Source organism: Octodon degus, unplaced genomic scaffold (assembly GCF_000260255.1).
Source record: "Octodon degus isolate 3935 unplaced genomic scaffold, OctDeg1.0 scaffold00059, whole genome shotgun sequence".
Classification (NCBI taxonomy): domain Eukaryota; kingdom Metazoa; phylum Chordata; class Mammalia; order Rodentia; family Octodontidae; genus Octodon; species Octodon degus.
Window position 1 is genome coordinate 10966181 of NW_004524635.1, and position 10069 is coordinate 10976249.

General features: G+C 39.8%; 1 non-coding gene across 1 annotated transcript; it reads left to right on the plus strand.

Moving 5' to 3' along the window:
- Positions 1 to 1026: 1026 nt before the first annotated feature.
- On the plus strand, positions 1027 to 1160 carry LOC111817503. Its single transcript, XR_002821683.1, has one exon. It is a non-coding gene; the product is annotated as a U8 small nucleolar RNA (small nucleolar RNA).
- The last annotated feature ends 8909 nt before the right edge of the window (positions 1161 to 10069 follow it).

Here is a 10069-nt window from a genome sequence, read left to right on the forward strand (position 1 = left end):
CTTTTTCACAACAAAATAAAAAGTGGAGTAGGTGTTGACAAGTTATGTGGTACCTATGATGTCACTCAAAACACAATGTGTTGGCCAATGGTTGTGCTTCAATGGTCTTAACCAAGTATAGCATGAACAGCTTGATATTTTACAAAGAAATTAACAAGTGCAAAATACCATGGAGAAATTTTCTTGGAGGATTGGGACTGGAGCTCAAAACACATCTTTTACAACACAAGAAAAGCCTAGTGTTTCTTCCCAGCAAACTACACAAAGATTTATGGAGCATACTGGTGAGCTCACAGATGCACAAAGGCATACTACAACAGCAGGAATGCCAAGACTGTCAGCTACACCCTAAAAACAGGACAGGAAAGCAAAGCAGAAGTGCTAACAGCATAAGTGATACTTGTGCATGGAACATCAGATTGTGATGGGTGAAGACTGCCCTGGGAGTGACAAGTGAAGCAAAGATCGTTTCTACCATAGACTTTTCTTTGAGTTCATACTGTAGCTCACATAGCTTTTACTTCCGGTGTGATCTTTTAGGTTTTGTAAGCAAGTACATAGCTGCTGTGAAATGTTGATAACTTTTGTCATTAGATATGGGATATTTAATTTTATTGATGTTTTATTTTCTGCTAAGTGCTTGTGATATAGTATAGTAAGGAATTCCTGACATAACAGCAAGACCAGCAAGATATCAAGTATGTACTACAAGAAGGACAGGATGGCTAAACACATGTGCTTGTCAGTGTAGGTGACAGACTTGTACGAAATGTGCTATTGTTATTGTCAAGACTGCCTTGGGTGGGACATCTGCAGTGAAGATTACTTTTGTGGGGCCAAAGAGATAGCTCATAGAATCAGTGCTTGCCTGACAAGTACAAGGTTCTGAGTTCAATCCCCAGCACCACCAAAATAATAATAAAAAAATGCTACAGAGTTCTATTTATATTTTTGTTCTAGTTCATGTAGTAATTTATATCCATTGTTACTTTTTATTCTTTGTAAACCAAAAAGAAGTAACTGTGATTATCTGATGGGATAATCCTGACCTGTTCTTTGTTTTGGAAGGCAAGTAGAATATGGTGATTGGTGTATCACATGGCATTGATTATTGTGCTGCATAATCAGGACTTGCCACACCCTGATTACTACTATCTGACTCTTAGAAGTGGATGCTGAAAACTTTGATGCTTTTTAATAAACATTCAATAAATATTAAATATTCTATACTTTATGTTTTGATTTTTCCTGTTAAGTACTCACTGATGTAACAAAACTCTTAAAATTATAATTAATATTTCATTAATAAAAATGATTCTAAAGAATTGATGTGGGTTAGGTACCCCCTTCTGTATGTTCCTTTAATACAAAATGGTTATGATTAGGGAGTAGGGAAAACTGAACAAGGAGGAGGAAGAAATCAGACGAGAGTGTAAATTCAGACAAAGCCACAGCCTCCACTTATCCCCCACCTGAACCTGCTGAACTCTGCCATCTGCCTCCCACCTCAAAGTCCCCTAATTTGAGAAGACCTTGAAGCTGTCACACTCCTGCAGCAACCTCGTGGGGTGAAGTCTCCCCTGTAGGGCACCCTCTTCCTGGCTCTTCAGATCTTTGGGCCAAGTAGAAAAGAGACAACAATGTCCTGGGGCAGCCCTCTAAGGAAGCGGTGGTAAGGACCAAAGTGGGGCATCAGATGTCTGCTGGAGTGGCCATGCTACTTTGCAGGGCTGATTTTCTGTCCCAGCTGTCCCCAGATGACTAGGGACCTGCCTTCTCTGAGCACAGATACCTCTTTTGTGTTCTCATTTTCAAATAAAACCAGCATATCCATTGTTAAATTGACCTCCAAGATGAGAGCATTTTACTGTTTTTAAAAGCTTAGTGTCTCCAGGTAACAGCCTGAAAAGGAAAGGTAGGATCATGGGGAGGAGAACAGTAGCGGTAGAGACTGTAAGCACCAATAAAAATAATAACAGTACTCAGACGTGATGACATACACCTATAATCCCAGCACACAGGAGGCTGAGGCGGGAGGACCCTTGCGAGTTCAAAACCAGCCTGGGCTAGAAAGTGAGCTCAAGGCCAGCCTGAAATGCCTAGTGAGACCCCTCTCAAAAAGACATAAATAAATAAATAAATAAATAAATAAACAAACAAACAGTAGCTAATACTTATGATGAACTTTCTATGTGCCAGGTATTGTATCAAAGTTTATTTATTTATGATACAGGGTCTCGCTACACAGTTTAGACTCATAGTGATCCTCCTGTTTCAGCTTCCCTTGTGCTGGGATTGCAGGAGCACACCATCACACTTGGGGTTCTGGGGCCAGCACGTCATGTGATATCCAGGATTGAACTCAGCACATTGCACTTGCCAGGCAAGCTATATTATCAACCCTAAAGTCATTTTTTCTGTAAAAAAAAAAAAAAATTTAAAAAATATATATATATAATAGAATTGAAATTTGATACTACTCTAAAAGAAAACAACAAATGCAGTGAATTTTTATTTTTTCTTTGCTTTAAGACCTAGATGAGGAGAAATATAATATTTCACACACAAAAAAAAAACTTAGTATCTTATAGGATAACCTGGAAGAATCTTAAAAGGTATACTTTATTATCCTTATTTGAAAGCTGCAGGAAACTAAACCTCATTCAGTTCTTCAAAGTCCAGCCTTTTCCTTAGCTGCACTCCCAGTCAGTATTGAAGTGCATGATTTAAAACGCCTGGGAAGGCCTGATAGCTCAGCTCATTAAAGTGCCTGAAAGCACTGCAGGGGCCAGGGGTTTGATCCCTAGGCCTGCCATGCCCCATCCCTGGGGCATGCTGAGATGGCCATTGAGACTGGGCGTGGTAGTGCACGCCTGTAATCTCAGCTCTTGGGAGGCTGTAAGCAGGTGGTGCACTATGAGTTCAATCTAGCAGTGAGACCCTGAACACCCTGTAGAACCTTTCCTAAAATATAAATAAATAAATAAATAAATACCTGGGCTTACACTGACATGGCTGACAGTGCACGATACCCTCCAGGAAGGAAGCACAGTGATGTGCCTGGTGCGCCTGCAGGTGTGCGGCTGTATTCCAAATCAGAGCAAAAGCATGGATTTTCCTTGGAGAGAAGAAGAAAGCCTTGCTCTTGAAGTTTTATTTTTCTCATGTTGAAGCTACAAAGAAATCATGATCAGTAGTTTTAGTTAACTTAATTTTCCAATAAAAAAAGAAAACCCACCTCAGGTCTCTCCCCCAAGGCCACGTATTGTGGCGTGGTCCCCCAGAAGAACTACCGACTGGTTTCGTGAGCGTAGTATCATAGCTGGTGCTCCACAAAGAAGAAAGCTGCATTTTGCATTGCTTCTATTGTACCTTGTATTTAATATCATGAAATCATTTTCTGGTCATTGCTCATTGGTTTTCATAAACCTAAAAATGTGTTCAGAGTATTTTCCCTCTCATCACGTGCTTCTTCCCTTATTTCAAAGAATTTGCTGGACAGACGGATACTGTTTTCTCTGTCTACACCGAGGCACACATCAAAAGGCCCCTTTAGGACCTGCCTTACCCTAACGGTGGTAGAGTAAGGCTGTGTCATGGTGCATCTCACCTCAATTTGAGAATTTTTGTGGGCTTTTTGTGAGGATTGTGGAGCTATTCTCAGAGGCATGCTTATATCCAATGAGGGCTTTGCAGTTCCATTCCTTTAGCACACAAAAGGCACCTTTTAAGTCTCAACTGTAGTGTGAGACAACCTTAATTAAGTTCCTATATCTCAATATTTTTATTTGACTAATGGGGAAAGAATGTCTACTTCCCAGGGTTTTTGACAGAGTCAAATGTGAACATGTTTGTGAATGCACTTTTTTAAAAAGGGACTCACTTGCCACAGCCAGAAAAACCATAATCATCATGTGCGTGGAGGTCTATAGGGATTCTACTCCTAAGTGGGGAAGCTGGCCTCTGCTACTGGCTGCACTGCACATAGGCATCTGGCCATGCACATTGATGGGGTCCTTTCCATCTGTGGTTCTCAGGCACCTCATCTGTAAAATAGGATGAGTAATTTGGTTTCAAATTTGACTGGGGAGATAGCTTGGCAGCCTAAGTACCTGCCTGACAAGCACAAGGATCCAGGTTCAAACCCCAGTACACCACATGCCATGCAGGCCCTGCAACAGGGCATGGTGGCACATGCTTATAATCCCAGACCTGGAGAAGCTGAGACAAGAGGGTTACTATGAATCTGAACTGCAGAGTGAGACCCTGTATCCAATAAATAAATAAATAAATAAATAAATAAAGTTCCCTTAGGTCTTAAAGACGTCTAATAATGAAGTCAGGTGTAGTGGAGCATGCCCACTGATAGCCTGCTCATCTGATTGAGGTGAAGGGGATAATTCAGTAGGACTGCAGGAGGGCCTGTCTGAAAGGCTGAACTGCTAACTGGATTTCCAGGGTTACCTGAACTGTGGGTCCGTGGAGCAGTGTGATAGCCCCCAATATTCATGGCTAATCAAGCACTTGAAATGTGGCTCATCTGGTCTGATACAGGCTGTACTGTAGTTCAAAAATGTATGATGTATTTAAAGATTTAGTATAAATTTATACATTTAATTTAATGTTGTTATATTTTTGTTACCTTGAAATAAATTAGACGAGGTCAACTTATTTCACTGTCTTTTCACCTTTTAATTATGGCAACTAGAAAATGTAAATTTACATATGTGGCTCGTATTATAATTCTATTGGTCAGGACTTGTCTGGGGCCAAGGAGTTGGCCCAGTGGTCTAAGTGCCTGCCTGGCATGGGCAAGGACCAGCGTTTGTTCCCCAGTACCACATGCTGTGCAGACCCTGTGCCAAGCTGGCTACCAAAGCTGGGCATGGTCACACGGCCTGTAATCCCAGCAATGGGGAGGCTGATACAGGAGAATCACTAGGAGTCTGCACTGCATAGGGAGACCCTTCACCAAGTAAATCAATAAAAGATTTTTTAAAAAAAGACTAGTCTGTATCGATACTAGTTGATTCAAGTATTGAACCCTAAAGTACTGGCTGAGAAATTATAAGCAAGTTACTTAACTTTGCTAAATTCAGCTTTCCCTTGTAAACCAGTGTGATGATAGTTTTTGCCTCCTGGAGTGGCTGTAATGATTAAACAAGAGAAGCAAACAAAGCATTTAAAACATAGCAACTCTGAATCTTAACTGTGGCATTAAGCTTCCAATGAGGACCACTAAACAGAGCTCATTTGATGCTTCGTGTTTTTAGAATATGTGAAGTATAGAGATAAGGCAATTTAACAATCTCTGTTGCCAACTCTTTTAACATTTATTTTGGTCAGACATATCACATAACCTTTTGTAGGATCCTTCTCCTAATTTTCTAAGTTTCATAAAAGTAGTGAGGTTCTCAGTGAATGAACATAACAATATTAGGTTGTATTACGTTATCTGTGCTGGGCACAGGCACAGAACCACAGGTCTAGGCTAAGGATCCATTCAGTTGGGTCACTTTTGCTTGTGTGGAACATTTTACCTCAGATCGCCAATGCCGTCTCAAACTGAATCCCTTCAACCTCCGTGTTTTCACCACTCGGCCTGAGAACACACAAGCTCTGGGTGGGCCTCACAGGTATCAGCCTGCCCATTGACAATATGCCTGTAGCCAATTAATTAGTTGAAAGTCCAATTCATGAAATGATTGATTCATCAAATTTACTTCAACTTTTCAATTATGTAGTCATAGTCCATGGGCTTTCATCTTGTCCTTAATAAAGGATTTTAAGGACTGTTTCATTTCTTTCTGTCCCAGGCCCTCTGTTCCAGCTGGAGCTGCAGGGTCAAGAGAGGGAGAGGTGAAGTAAATGGAGACTAGCAAAATAAGAACTTAAAAGGGAACCAAAGGGTGGAAGACAGAGGCACTGTGGAAGAGTAGGGCATGTCTAAGATACTGTAGTACTAAGTATGGAGCATTTCTAAGTCTATTTTTCAAGAATAACTTATTAGTCTTGTAAGTGGATAATTGATACAGTTCTTGATAGTCAAGAAAATGTTGCAGGATGTATCACACACACGTGAGCAATGTGCATCTGGTGTTCTCATGCAAAACAGTATACTCCTGGGCAGTGTCATAGGCATAGCTCTCCTGGGAAATGTCTTCTCATGTCCTCACTCTTCCATGTCTGCTATCCTTGTCTTGTGATTCTCCATGTGGCAGCCAAAGCAAAGCCAACACAGAAACACACTGAGGATTCCTTAGAATGTTGCTATGAAGGAGAAAGTGAAAAGTTATCCAGTCAAAAGTCATTTTTGAAAGTGGAAGCCTGGTGAATGGGTCATTAAACAAACTGGCTCTGGTAAAATCATGAATGAATGGCTTAGCTACCAGGAGTTGGCCTCCCTCATGAGGAGTTGCTCAAGAGCTGACAATGGAACAAGTCCTAGGGAAATAAATACACTGGAGGAGGTTTTATATATTCTGCCTCTACTTTTTTAAAAATTTTATTTATTTATGTGTGTGTGTGTGTGTGTGTGTGTGTGTGTGTGTGTGTGTGGTCAACTCAGCCCACCAAGGTGCTGGGGGATTGTCCCTGTGCTTTGCTAAGCTTGTTCTAAGTAGGTGCTTTAGACCACTGAGCCATCTCACCAGCCCTCTGCCTCTACTTTTGTGAGAAGTTTAGGAAAACAATTATCAAAAATATTATTTTGGGGCCAGGAAGATAGCTCAGTAGAATAAGTGCTTGCCTGGCAAGTGCGAGTGCCTGAGTTCAATCCCCGGTTCCGCAAAAAAAAAAAAAAAAAAGACCCAAAGAATATTATTTTTTTTTTTACCCTAGGTGCTTATGCTATAGCAAAGGGTTAATTACAAGGCCAACAAATGTTTGAACCCCTGCCACTCCTTGAGCCCTACCTATAACCTCGCCCACTCATCACTCAAATGCATGATTCATCCTTGTTGAAGTCTGAGGTACTTAGCCACTCCTTGGACCTTACACCCTTTAAATATATGTGACTAACAGGAAGTACACCCAAGTCTTCCAATCAAGTTAGCAATAAATGTGCACAGGGATGTTCTTCCCCAAAAGTAATCAGAAAAGAAATACACAACCCTCTGAATGAGAGAACATGATTAAAACGACAGCAAGACATGCTTAGGCCCTGACCAAAGAACCTAACATGACAAAACAATAATGAATGATTGGAAAATGGCCTGAAATAATGATGCTGATCTTAGATTAAGGGGAGCCTTTCCCATCTGCACCTGTGTGGTCCTGGAGACAGGATTTTAGCAGATGGGATTTAGGCTGCCATAACTTCCGATTAATTTAAAATTTGTATAATATATTTGATTGACTCTGCTCTTACATGTTTCTATAACCAAGTTTCTAAATCTAATTTGGCTTCTTTAATTTGGCTTATCTAGTTCATATCTGAGCAATATGTCTCTTTCCATAATGTAGACTTTATCATCACTCTCACAATGACCAAAATTAACACTTTCAATCCATCTTGCCCAGTCTATGTGTTTATACTCACAACAGATTATTTGGTCTTTTAAATTGTGTTGTGTGGTAGGGTTCCTCAGTTACAAAATAGTAAATACTTTAACCAAATCTATAACCTGAAAAGAAAACACTCAAGTTATCTTGGACTAAGATAGTGGAGGAATCTGTCTCTGTTGACACCAAAGCCCGTGGGCCCAACTTTGTGTGCTGTGATCTTCCAAGCTGAGGCAACAGTGACTCAGTTCCATACTTCAGAGCCTATAAAGTAATGTTTTTGGGAATCTTGGAGGATTCATGTCTTATTTGAGGCAACCACATGCAACTTCCTGGTTTTATGATCATTTTGAAAGGCAAATGGTTGTACAGTAAGAAATAGATACTTACAAGCTAGCTCAAGTTCATATATATTTACGGCTTTGTTGAGGAAGAAAAAAACTAACATTGCTTCTTACTCACATCATTTTTTTTTCTTTGTGCCAGGAGTCAAACTCAGGACCTCAGGCAATTCATGTAGTTCTTACTGACTTCTCAAATAATGATGGCACTTTTAGCAGCATACATGAAATATAAAAATGGAGTAAACAACACTTTGGAGAAAAATTCTTTGGGTCAGAACCAGCTGTTGGCTAGGACAAAGAATTATGTCTTGCCTCCTTTCCAACCAATTAAATAAGGTGCATCAAAATCTGAGTAGCCCAAAACTCTAGCCAGTAATAGAAACCAGACATTGTAAATATGACAGAAATAAACACCAAGATGAAAATCAAGATATTACTAGAGTTAAAGGAGCAACGGACTCTGTATTCACACACGGGAATGTTCTTACAACACTGTCATCTGAAAGCCTCCCCCAACCCTTTAGAATGCACACCTCTGCCTCACTACTTGTGGATCCTTGGGCCAGCACCTACAGCCCCGGGGTACAGACAGCTAGAAGCCAGGGAGGGCACAGGCAGGTTCACCTCCTCCTTGGTGAAGCCGCACAATGGAATTTTGACAGGTAATGCTCAAGAATATTAAGTTCATCAGAACATCCTGTTCTTTCACAAAATAGGGCTTTCCTGACACAAATATTCCTGACCTTGGGAAAGTATTTATTATTGTTATGTACAAAAGGATGTGTTTTTGTGTTTGCATCTGTGAAAGGAGAGCAATGAATGATTCTGGGAAAGCGTGAGAACACAATTCACTTGTGGGAGCATTTCCAATATCTTACAAGGCTCCAGTTGACATTAGAGGGTAACATGAGAATTTACATTAACACCACTTAAGCCTTGACAAAAGAAGAATAACAATTACTATAGGGAAAAGAGGTTTTGTTTTTCTTTTCAGAACACAGGAAACTGAGTCAGAGAAAACTCTGGGGTTCAGCTTCCAGGTTCAAATTTTGGTGTGAATGAGGTCATTGGGAAGCAAAGGGAATGCGAACGGCGCTTTCATTTGAAAGAAAAATAGCAAGGGGTGGGGTGACTGAGGCCACATGTAATTCATCCAACCATTGCAGAAGTTCTTAAAGACTCCCAAATTAGGCCAAAATAAACAGCGAAATTATCCAGAACCAAACAAGTATAAAATGGGAAGGTCCTAAACGTACTATAGAACGAAGATAAACCTGAAGACACTCTGGTCAGGAAGTGGAACAAATGAATGGATAATAATTCCAAGGCCCACAAAATCAGATCTGCATGAGCATCAGCAAGATAAAAGAGTTTCTAGATTAAAATAAACTGTAACTCAACTGGGTTCCTTGGAATTAGAAAGGGGAAGTTAGATTTTAACGTACATTTATTGTGGAACCATAAACCTTACTAGAAAAAATTCTAACCTAGAATCTCTGGAAGATGGTTAGGTCAATGGAAAAATGTTTTTTGTTTACATTAATTATTCTGTTTTACAATTATGTTGCCCAAAACATATTGCTTGTATATTGTATTTTAGTATGTGTGAGCCAACTATCATTTATAATCATCATTTCTCTTGGGTAACTGCGAGTTACTTTTAGTAGTTGGCAGTAAACAAGAATTATTGGATTATTTTTCTACTATCTCAACCAGACTGTAATTCAAAGAAATCTAAAAAAAAAAAAATATCCTCTCCCACTTCCAATGTTTATCACAAAACAGGTGTAATATCAGCTGTAAAGCCAGAAAGTAAACTCAATAAGTGTTTTGCAACTTTTTTAAGAGCTCTGACAGCACCGCATAAAGGTCTACTCAGTACACATTTGATGTTTTACCAGCAAAAAATCACATAACCTTCTAATACGGCTTGGGCAACAAAGAGTCCCAGAAATCTGTGGCTCTCTGTCGGTCATTTTGGAACCCAAGTTTATGGTCTCATTCTGATGCCTATAATCTAGTGCCCTCAGTTCTTTTACTCTTTTCATATAACAATGACAATGCCTATAAATTGTCATGTCTAAAGTTCAAAATAAAAGAAACTAATAAAAATTATGTATGCTACCCTACAATCTCTATTGAACTACTTCAAAGTGAGTTATACACAGTATGGGAAACACGGCAAATTTCTTGAGCACAAGAACACACAATTATGTCTGTTC